At 48.0% G+C, this 10,481-nt stretch overlaps 1 non-coding gene across 1 annotated transcript; it reads right to left on the bottom strand.

Moving 5' to 3' along the window:
- Positions 1–4,041: 4,041 nt before the first annotated feature.
- Positions 4,042–4,114, bottom strand: TRNAT-CGU (transfer RNA threonine (anticodon CGU)). The gene has a single exon. It is a non-coding gene; the product is annotated as a tRNA-Thr (tRNA).
- Positions 4,115–10,481: the final 6,367 nt, after the last annotated feature.

Raw genomic sequence — 10,481 nt, 5'->3', positions numbered from 1 at the left:
TTAGAATAACAGAATTGGTGGCAAGGTAAGAGAAACGCTGTAGAGGACGGCGGCAGATTAGGTATAGTGTGATGAGAGTCTTACTAAAGAAACCTGCAGACATAGGATGGAGTCTGCTCGCGCAAGACTGACGTAACTGGAGATCGGGGACACTGACTTTCGTCTTGCAAACGGATATGAAGTTGGTTAGTGATGATTATGATTATTATAAATGTACAATCATCCCTTGACGAAGTTCATATTGATGAAATAGAGAGGGACAGTTGATTGAAGAAAGGCCTGTATGGTTTGTATTCAATTCTTACACTGACAGGCAAGTCCCATCCTCTTTCCGGCTCTGCTGTTCCCGACGAAATACGAACGCGGAGTCGTCCTGCAGGCACGCGGATGCAGTCGCGACGAGAGCGTGTACGATTACGGGTCCTTCCGGCCATTCTTCCTTTTGCGCGATGCCGGCTGGGAAACATCCGGCGAAATCAGTTTAACTAGCTGAGCCCTCATCCTGGGTCTATAGATAAAGGCAGCTTTAGCTACAGGGGCAGTGATTTGAGGTCGAAATACTTACTGATGCTTCCGAGCTTAACCCAATAGGCGTGGCTTGTATAGTCGTGTTCACAGATGCGCTGTTTAGCTACCGATTATACTTCACTTTGGCTGTACGAAAACTATGGAAATAATAAATGAGCAGGCATGTTAGCTACCAGGATAAGGGACCTATGCTATAGGGGTTATGCATATGACGTCATCCGCTAGGAACGCTAGCGGCACCCGCAGAGGCCGCCATAACTGGGGTCGCAAGTTCGCGCTGCCTACGCGAGCAGGCCTGTGTCGCCAAGTGGCCCACCGATACACACGAACCCATCAAACGACCTTTTTCATGTGCCTTTCTGACTTGGCTATCGAGTAGTACGTCTTAGGTCAACGATGGGCCTAAGCACGTACATGCGTGGGTTGAGTGAACCAGAAAATTCGCGTTATGAAAACGAAGTGCGCTCGTGCGACTGTGTCGACCAGCTCGAACTCAAAGATCATCAGCTTCGACCCGATGTCGGACTACTGCCTCGCGTGGACGTCGCAGACATCAAGGATTACACTGCGAATGCAACGAGCTCCGCGACCCGCGAGCAATCGAAAGCCTACAAGTCGATGGAAGGCCACAATGATCTGGCGAGCGGCTGGGTGCAGCAGCCGCGCGTCAAAGTGCTCGCGTAACATGATCGCCTTCATTACGGAATTTACTCCGCGTTGTCCATTTGCGTCGTCAAAGGATAGCGTTAAATTTGCTTCAATGAAAAAAAAAAGACCCCCCCCCCCCCCCCCCCGAGAACTAAACACTGATTTTACACAGCCTTCGTAATTTTTATGTTACGTCAATTATTCTGGTCTTGCCAAAACAGTCTTTTTTTTTGCCCTCCCAGGAGGTTCGTCAATCACAATCATTCGATGAAAAGCCACTCGCACCATGGCTTCTCGCAAAATAAAACGACGAGGTGCTGGCGGCACACTGCGCCTGCAAGGCAGGCCTGGCAGAGGCGTGCTATATAGCTGCTGTGTTCTTTCACGTTAAGGTTGCAGTTAAGAAGAGAAATAACCACGTGTCGAGAGGAACCCAATCTGGATAACATATTCCTATCACCGAGTTTCTTTCTTGTGTGACTGCTGCATCCGAACATAGCACAGTTCACCGCGACACCGAAGCTCAGTTGACGCATGGCCACGCCGGAGCGTAGTCTGTCCGGATACGTAAACATTGTACGTAGACCTGTTCGTAGACGTAGAACAGCACTGCGCACGAGACACTGAAACGTCCTGCTTATATATCATCGACTGGATAAGAAAACAAGGCGAACAGCGGGCCAAAAGATAGGGATCAGATGTTCGCGCGAGTAAGACCGCTGCCATTTTTTTCGGTGCTCCCCGACCGTCAACATGGCGCGGCTGCCCCAGCGACACTGTCGCCGCCTCGCGCGTCGAGCTCAGTGCATACCTCCTATAGGCGTTCTCTGTTAGGCATAGTTCACTGTCGTTATGGGAAATAAACATGAAAAAATGCTCTTCACGCTAACGCCCCATGTATAGTTTGCCTCTGCAACTTGCTGGACCTTTCAAAATAACGGTCACTAAAAGTCGCAGTGTTACCTGAAAGGCGATGCATTTATAGCGATAGCAAAGCGTTAGACAACTACACGAAGTAAAGCTCGCAGATTTATCGGCCGTACAAATTGCCGTAAACATTCGCTTGCTAATTAAATTAATATACACGGTGTAACGCGCGCACAACCAAACATGAACAGATCTCACTGGATGACCGCGAAGACTCGCTGTTACAATGCTCGCGCGAAGAGCACAAACAGCAGGGAGCGAACGCTACTGATGCCTCTCACTTCAACGTGTCTCTGAAACTTGAGATTACGCGACCTCAAACAACAGGAACGTGGAAGGATAGCGCACGTACAGTCACTAGCCATCTCGGCTCAACAACCGTTGCACCCACCGGAGACTACCTCCAAGATAAAGCGCGGGCGGTGTACGCGGTGTAGCGACGCCGGCTACTCGAACCTCGACCGGCGTTACTACTGGGTAGCGTGGCGTTGTCGGCAGGCTGCAGGCGTCCGGTATATCCCATGGCGACCAGGCAGGGGCGAGACGATTTCCAGTGCGAAACTTGCACTGTTTATTGCATGGTTTGGTGAAGGATATAAAAGAAGAGAATAATGATAAAAGTACATTGCGGGGCCGCTTAAATAGGCCCGCTGAAATCGTAGGCGGGATTTGGCTCCCGTCAACGTCACGTGACATGTACAGAGTCCGGTCGGTGATGGGCGGCTGCTCCCTCTCTCCTCGGCGATGTTTCACGTGCTTGCCTCCGCTGGCGACAACCCGTGGGTCCAGTTTGGTTCGCGGTAAGGAGACTCATCTTGAGTCGCACAGTTCGCTGAAGGAGGCCCTCCCTCCTATCACGCACGCACACAAAGGGGCCCGTAATCACTGCGGGGCGCCCGTCAGACCGGCAACCTCTCGAGACACCCATAGCAAATTAGGGATCCATCCTCCGTTTCGATTAGGCATGGTCTTTCGATCATCATTTTTGCACGGGGCGTTACACGCCAATCGTAACAACGGTCAGCAGCGCGGGCAGCCATGCGCTTCCACTGCCGGCCGGGCTAGCGGAAGAGACGTCCCCCCCCCCCCCCCCCCCCCGCCCCCCGCTTTCGCACTCTTTATCACGTGGCATCCAACGTTGGCGGCGCGTCAAGCTTGGTCAAGCCCCTATCCCTCTCGGCTCACTTTCGCACCGCTTCCCTCGCACCCACACACGCCGCCTAGTCGACCCACAACATAGGGTGCGAGCGGCGCATGTGATCTTATCGCAATTAGATTTTGTTGTGAATCTCCCGTCGACGGCGAAAAGTCAACTGGAGTGGGCATATTATTGCTATCGCCGTAAAAAGTGTAAACGACCAATCTTGACACCAGTTTTGAATGCGAAATCGGGTTGTTTGGTTGATTGCAAAAAAAAAAAATAATAATAAACGTCAGCAGACTCGGCTATTTCTCCGGATCTGAACTCTTTCTGTGGCGAAAGTTACTCGCCCGAATATCCCCAACGCCCCCAGCTTCGTGCAAAACTTCTGCAATCATGTGCACACTCCACCAACAAGTACATACAACCGATGGCGTACCAACTATCTTTTGAGGGGGCGTACCTCCCCTTTCCCTCGGCCGTATTATATATATATATATATATATATATATATATATATATATATATATATATATATATATATATATATATATATATATATAGTGAGAGAGAGATTTAGTGACGAAAGCTGGATCCAGGCCAATACGTTGGAAGAAAAGCGTTTCGCACATTCGTCCGTTTCTTTTGTATGCATTTTGAACCACTGGATCATCCAGATCATGACAACCCAACAAACAAATACACCAAGGAAAACATAGGGGAAATTACTTGTAGTTACTAATCAAATTAAAGAAAATGATAAATTAATGGCAATGAAAGTGGATGAAAAAACAACTTGCCGCAGGTGGGGAACGATCCCACGTCTTCGCATTACGCGTGCGATGCTCTAACCAATTGAGCGACCGCGGCGCGGTTTTCCCATCCACTTTCTTGGGTTACCACTAGAACTAACCTTGGGTGTGTTCGCTGCAGTGCCACAACTCACAAACCTTGGCGGTGGATGTGGAACATCCTTTCTGCCGCAGGCGTCGCGAGCAGGGGCGTAGCCAGGGGTGGCGGGGGCTTATGGGGCTTTAGCCCCCCCCCCCTCCCCCTCCGAAATTTTCTCGTGCTGTCAAGCACCGCCGTCCGAAACAACCCCAGCGCCGGAAATCATTCTGGATTTTGTCCAGAATGTCTTTTTTACGCTCGAAAAGACATTTCGGCACGAACATTGCGAACTGGGGCTGGATTTCGCTGCAAATCCCATGCACCTGGAGGCGCATAACGCAAGAAGCCCCATCCGAGCACAAAGTTTCAAGGGCGTTTTGATGGCGAGCGGGCTCGTCGCGGCATCCTGCGGAGGCCCCGGAATCTACGGAGCGCATGGATTTCAATTGCGAAACTTTATGGGCATAAAATTCTTATAAACATTTGATACCAAAAGTGCATTGACTTTTAGCAAGTTGTACATCCGACCATACAACGAGTCAAGCCAAATCTATACGCTATCATACAAGTTGGCTAAGCACGCAGCGAGGTCATATGAGACGAAGCATTGTGGTGGTTCATTTGTGCCGTCATGTCACAGAAAAGAATATCAACACTTTTTTCACCTGCGCCAAAGCATCCATGTCAAGACACTGAAGTCAGCAAGGGTAACTACGTTCTTATTTATTTTCCTACTTTGACTTTTATTCACGAGGACACCATTGAGCCTCTTCAATGTTATTGTTCTCGCTACCCGCGGGCTGCCACAGCCAGCTTGCGTTTTTCTCTCATGCATTTTTGTCGTGTTGCCCCGACCACCGCGCAACGCACTTTGGTGTGCCTTCGTTTTTCTCGGGCCCAGTGGATTTTGGCCTGCCAGAGTTTTGGACACTTTCTGGCTAGCAGTCAAGAAAACGAAACAATGGTCGCTCGCCGCCATCACTGTGGAGACGCGGTGGATTGCAACGCCTCCGCTTGAGAGCATCACCTTAACTTTGATGTTATTTCAGCCTCTCCGTAAAGTCTTTTGCCTCGCCGGTGTAGGATATCGAGCATTATGCGTATGGTTCTCTGTGGACCAGGCGTCTCACGTTCTCTTCGATATTCCTTCGGTAACCACGTTAGGTGCCCAAAGTAGGCATTCTATTGTGGCCAACATGATTTCCTTTGTGTGTGTTTTTTCACTTCGGTGCCTCCGCCCTACTAAAGGAAGAAAGACATTGTTGCAGCGCAGCGAATTGTTGCATGGTGAAAGTTCGATTTTGTTACTTCTTCTTTTGCGGAAAGTGATGGGCCAGGGGACTCTGATGCTCTTATTCTATTATTGCGATAGCAATTATATGGACACTTCAGGCGCATTCCTGCCGTCGCCGTCATATTCCGTGTAAATTCCGAGAGCTGAAATCGAAAGCTTGACGGTAGCCCGTCTGGCCGCAAAAATACATGTTCAATAAACGCGAAAAGACTGCGTGATTTCAAGGGCTGAACGACTAGTACTACAACCAAGAATATCGGAGTGCAGGGCTAAGGTCCGTATGCCGGAAAATGATACCTTCTATGCCCGTCGCCGACTAGAGTTCCTGTGCGCTGCCGAATTTGCTTCAATTCAGCTACACGCTAACTTTCAAGCAAGCGTGAGAACTAAGCCAAGTCGACACCACTAGACGTGACGAAGCTCACACGCGTGTTATTAACGTGCCTTGTAGGCTTCAAAACCCTTCTTCAAACTCGGCACTGATAGAGGAACATGAGGCTATCGACTGGCTTCGATGCAATCCAGACATCGTCATTCTTCCGGCTGACAAAGGAAACGCAACTGTTTTGCTTGATAGTGGTGACTACGCCAAAAAGATGCTGGCATTGGTAAGTGACGCCAATACATATAGCTGCCTGATGCGTGGTCCCACAAGAAAACTGCAAAGGGACTTCCAAAAGATTCTAGCTGACGACTTCCATTTGGTCCGGCCTCAGCATAAATCACTCTATTACCGACTACTTTGTCACAACGGATAAGCTACTGCACTTTATGGCCTACCAAAGATACACAAGCAAAATGTTCCTATGCGCCCATTGTCAACTACACCCTCTCACCTCTGTACAAGGCTTCCGGTTTCTTACACCGGATCATTTCGTCACTCGTTGGAAAAAGCGGCACTTGAGTACGCACTTCTGGCGACTTTATTGAACAGATACGGCACGTTGTTCCTGCTCATGATGACGTCGTGGTCTCATTTGATGTTAAATCCACTATTCACAAGCGCTCCAGTTGAACTAAGTGTAAAGGTTTGCACCGCTGCCCTCAAAGCTGGCCGGTCGCTGCCCGATAGCTCTCCGATTGACGTTTCAGACCTGTCCCGTCTCCTTAGGTTCTGTTTGTCGAATATATACTTCGTCTTCCAACAGAATTTCTACCCACAAACGTATGCTATGGCTATGGGTGCATTTATATCAGTTTCTGCTACTAATCTGCTCACGGAGGACGTCGAACATCGGGCGTTTGCATCTTTTATCCCTTCTCTAAAGGTTTTCTTGGGATATGTAGATGATTGCTTCTCCATGATTCACAAGAATGCTCTCGCTGCCTTCACTGTTAGTCTTAACAGCAACAGGCGATTCAGTTTACTGTCGAGCAAGAAGCATACGGTTGTCTTCCATTTCTTGATGTTATCGTCAAGCGCGGTGACTCTGGCCTTTCTTTTAACGTCTACAGGAAGCCCACACATACAGGCCGGTACTTGCATTTCAACTCGGTACATACACTTTCACACAAAAGGTCTGTTGCTGCTACGCTGTTCCAGCGAGCAAAAGCCATTTGCACAAGACAGGAGGACTGCGCGCGTGATATTGGGAGTATCTGTGAAGATTTAGGAACCTGTGACTACACTTCGTCCTTCTTGTCCTCAGTAATGAAAGAAGGGTCACTCCTAGAAAGACAGCGTTCTACGTCGTCTCCGAAGAAGTCAGCTGCCATTTCATATGTCCCTGGCACAAGTGAGACCATCGCTCGTGTCATGTGCAAGTACGACGTCAAAATTGCGCATGTGCCAACCCGCAAACTAAGAAACGCTTTAGTAAGCGTAAAAGACTAATTGCCACAGCAAAATTTCCTGGGTGTTGTCTACGCCATAACGTGCGAGAACTGTGATTACAAGTATATCGGCGAGACAGGTGACTTCAAGGAACGTGCGAAACAGCATTAGTATGACGTTAAGAAACGGTGCATGGCCTCGAGTGCCCTTGCAGAATATGTGGAATCTACAGGCCACACTATTGACAGGGTTAGTGCACGTGTCCTGGCCAAGGAAAAAAAATTGCGTCACGCCTGCATCTAGAATCCTTGCACATACAGACCATGGCGCACACGTTAAATAGGCATGATGGGACACTTCCGATGGTGTACACTTGCTGCTTGCGTAACTTATTGAAACCTACTTAAATGCGTTGTATCTCTGTTATCGGTTTCACTGTGAACAAGGCTCCCGTATGGGGAGCCGAAACGTCATTAAATTTTCAGTTATCTTGCTCGGTGAATCTTTTCGCGCTTATTGATCAAACTTCAAGGGCGATAGCATCGTCACCGCGCGCCGCAAATTGTACGTGCGAGTGAAAGCACGCGAGTGATGGTGGATCAGTCTTGTCTGTGCAAGGGAGAAAAGCGGGGAGGAAGTGCGCCACCTTTCGTCGCGCGCGATGCATCGGGGAGAATGGAGGATGGGAAGGGGCGGGCCTTAGGTTTCTGTGATCTGTGATGCGCAACATGCTTATTTGTCTTGTTTGATGCATTATGTACAGTGTCTTTCATTTAGATACGTAGATTTATTGGATACTTATACATATATACAAATATCTTGTTGAGAGCCTTTGTGTATACATTCAATGAACTTTGTTTTCAGTGACACTTTTTTGCCCTTTATGAAGCTGTATCTTCGCATTATTATATTCCATTGTATCTTCGCACTTCTAAGGTATATTTTGCAGAACTCCTACCTTTTATATGTGCTCTCTGTTGCGACTATAATTTTGGTGCAATTACTCACAGTACACGACCGGTGACGGCTGCTCCTGCGTAATACATTGGAACGAAGGACAGCATCATTTAGACTTTTCCCTGGCCGTTCCATATGTACAGAAATGTAAAGAAGGCTCTTGAATGACAAAATTTCATGAAAGTATTTGTCCTCAACTTGTTCATTTCATGGCGTTCAGGTTTTTCATATGAGCGGCATGCACTCCTTTGTTGGTTTCGAACTAATGTAGTTCTAAAGTTCGTATGATATTTTCTTTTAAATAGACAAAAAAGGTGGAAGCATTGATATCAGTTATTTCTGGCACAATATTTTGGGACATACGAATATATTTTTTTATGAAAAAATACATATTTTATATGTCTTTACAGTGCGTAGCGCTCAAGAATTCGTTTGCAGTATCTTTGGCAATGGCAATGCAGTTATCATTCATGTATTTCACCCCTCGACAAATTCTATAAGAAGCAGGCTGAGCTGGACCGTGAGCTTGCGTGTGTGCAGCACTGTGTAGCTGCCGATTCAACAACTCGGATGCGTTTGCGCTGCTCGAAGTGCGTACGTGTGTACTTGAGTGTAACCAATCGACTGTCATGTGTCTAGCTTGTGCAGCTTCATAATTTAATCATTTTAGTAACATGATGACCAAACCCAAGACGCGTGACATATACGCCCGAATAATGCGAGCCTCATGTAGGAACATTAGTGGATCAATGCGGAGCATCTTAGCTATTCTCGCCGTTTCGTCATGACGCTAGCATCGCTTTATGCAGTGAAACTGGTCCTACGCTTTTATGGCAAACTGGTGCCGTTGGTTCTCAATCGCAAACATCACAATGGAACCTGTACTTCATTTGTGAACAAAGCGTATGCAAGGACGACAGTTACGCATAGAAATGGTTTCCATCAATGAGCACTTTCCCCCGTTTGCGCAGTTCCAAGTCAATATGAGCCAACAAACTCGTGCACCACTTTATCCTGCCGAGATGGTGAAACGGAGAAAGCCTACTCACAATAGTCAAAATTATTTGCACTAGAGAGAACAGTTTCTCCTCGCAAAATATATTTGCAGCGCCCAACGAAAACATGGACTGACAAAGCTATGCACTCTCAGTACTACAACAATAACACGTGTTACGTTTCTAGCTCGATATATGACAGAATACAACTTACGCACTCCATAGCTTTATACACCTGTTGACGATAGCGCGATCAGGAAAACAAATCTGAACGAGCACCGAGAATAGCACCCATGGCTGAGCTCCGTACCCTGTCAACAAAGATAAAAGCTACGTTCGTACTCGTTTGCACCTCCAATACTCTTAATATCGATCCCTAACATAAAACAAAACAAAAACTGATTTCTTCAATGACGCGGTTAGTCACGAAACTTAGCCAAAACATCCGAAATCCCTTGCGAAAGCCTCGCTGCGGGAATTCGACGGCCAACCGTCATGGTGGTGAGTGCGCCGAGACGCGGAAATGAAGAAAAAAGGGAGAAAAGTGCGCGACAAATACTACGTGACGACGCTCGACCAATTGCGAGACGCAGACCTTCTCTCCTGCCTCCTCGCATGCTCCTCGCAGATGCGGCGGAGGCAAGATAAAAGTATGTCGCTATCTTTTAGTTTTATTCAGGAACCTTAGAGCGCGCGGCAAAGCAGCGCCACGTAGAGGAAAGTCTAGGTGGCGTTGAGCGAAGCGGGGAAGGAGAAACGAGGCGAAGCGTTACGGAGGAGAAGGGTAGGTGGAGGCGCGCTGTTTTGACCTCCTTTGGCAGTTGCTGCAGGTTCTGTGTGCACTAAGGACGTACCGAGTTTGTCTCACGATCGAGAGACTGAGCACTGAGGGAGAAGGCCGGAGTAGCGACGCAAGCGGCGGCAGGCCCAGCGCAAGTCGACGGACCCCGAAGTCGTCGCCGAGCACCGGGCACGAGCTGAACAATCCGGCAAAAGGCGGGTGCTCGGTGGCCCAGGAGGCCCCAGAAGAGGAAGAAGAAGAATGGGGAAATAAATAGTGTGAATAGTGCATTGCTAAATTGCTTGAAATAATAAAGACCGTACGTTTCCTTACAGTGCCTTACCATCTTTCCTAATGGCACTCTACACTCTTACAAAAATCGAAAAACGGACGTAAAACATACAAAATACAACATATGCCTTGAAAAAACCGCCACTTTCACGCAATGAAAGCATTTCAAAAAAATTGTACGCGCAATGCACAAAAATGGGATTAGCACCCATACGCTTGTACGTAACCTGCGTTCACGAAGTGAAACGTCACTA

The sequence above is a fragment of the Dermacentor andersoni genome, chromosome 1 (assembly GCF_023375885.2).
Source record: "Dermacentor andersoni chromosome 1, qqDerAnde1_hic_scaffold, whole genome shotgun sequence".
NCBI classification, from domain to species: Eukaryota; Metazoa; Arthropoda; class Arachnida; order Ixodida; family Ixodidae; genus Dermacentor; species Dermacentor andersoni.
The sequence above is the reverse complement of the archived record's forward strand: the minus strand, read 5'-3'. Positions and strand labels throughout refer to the sequence as shown.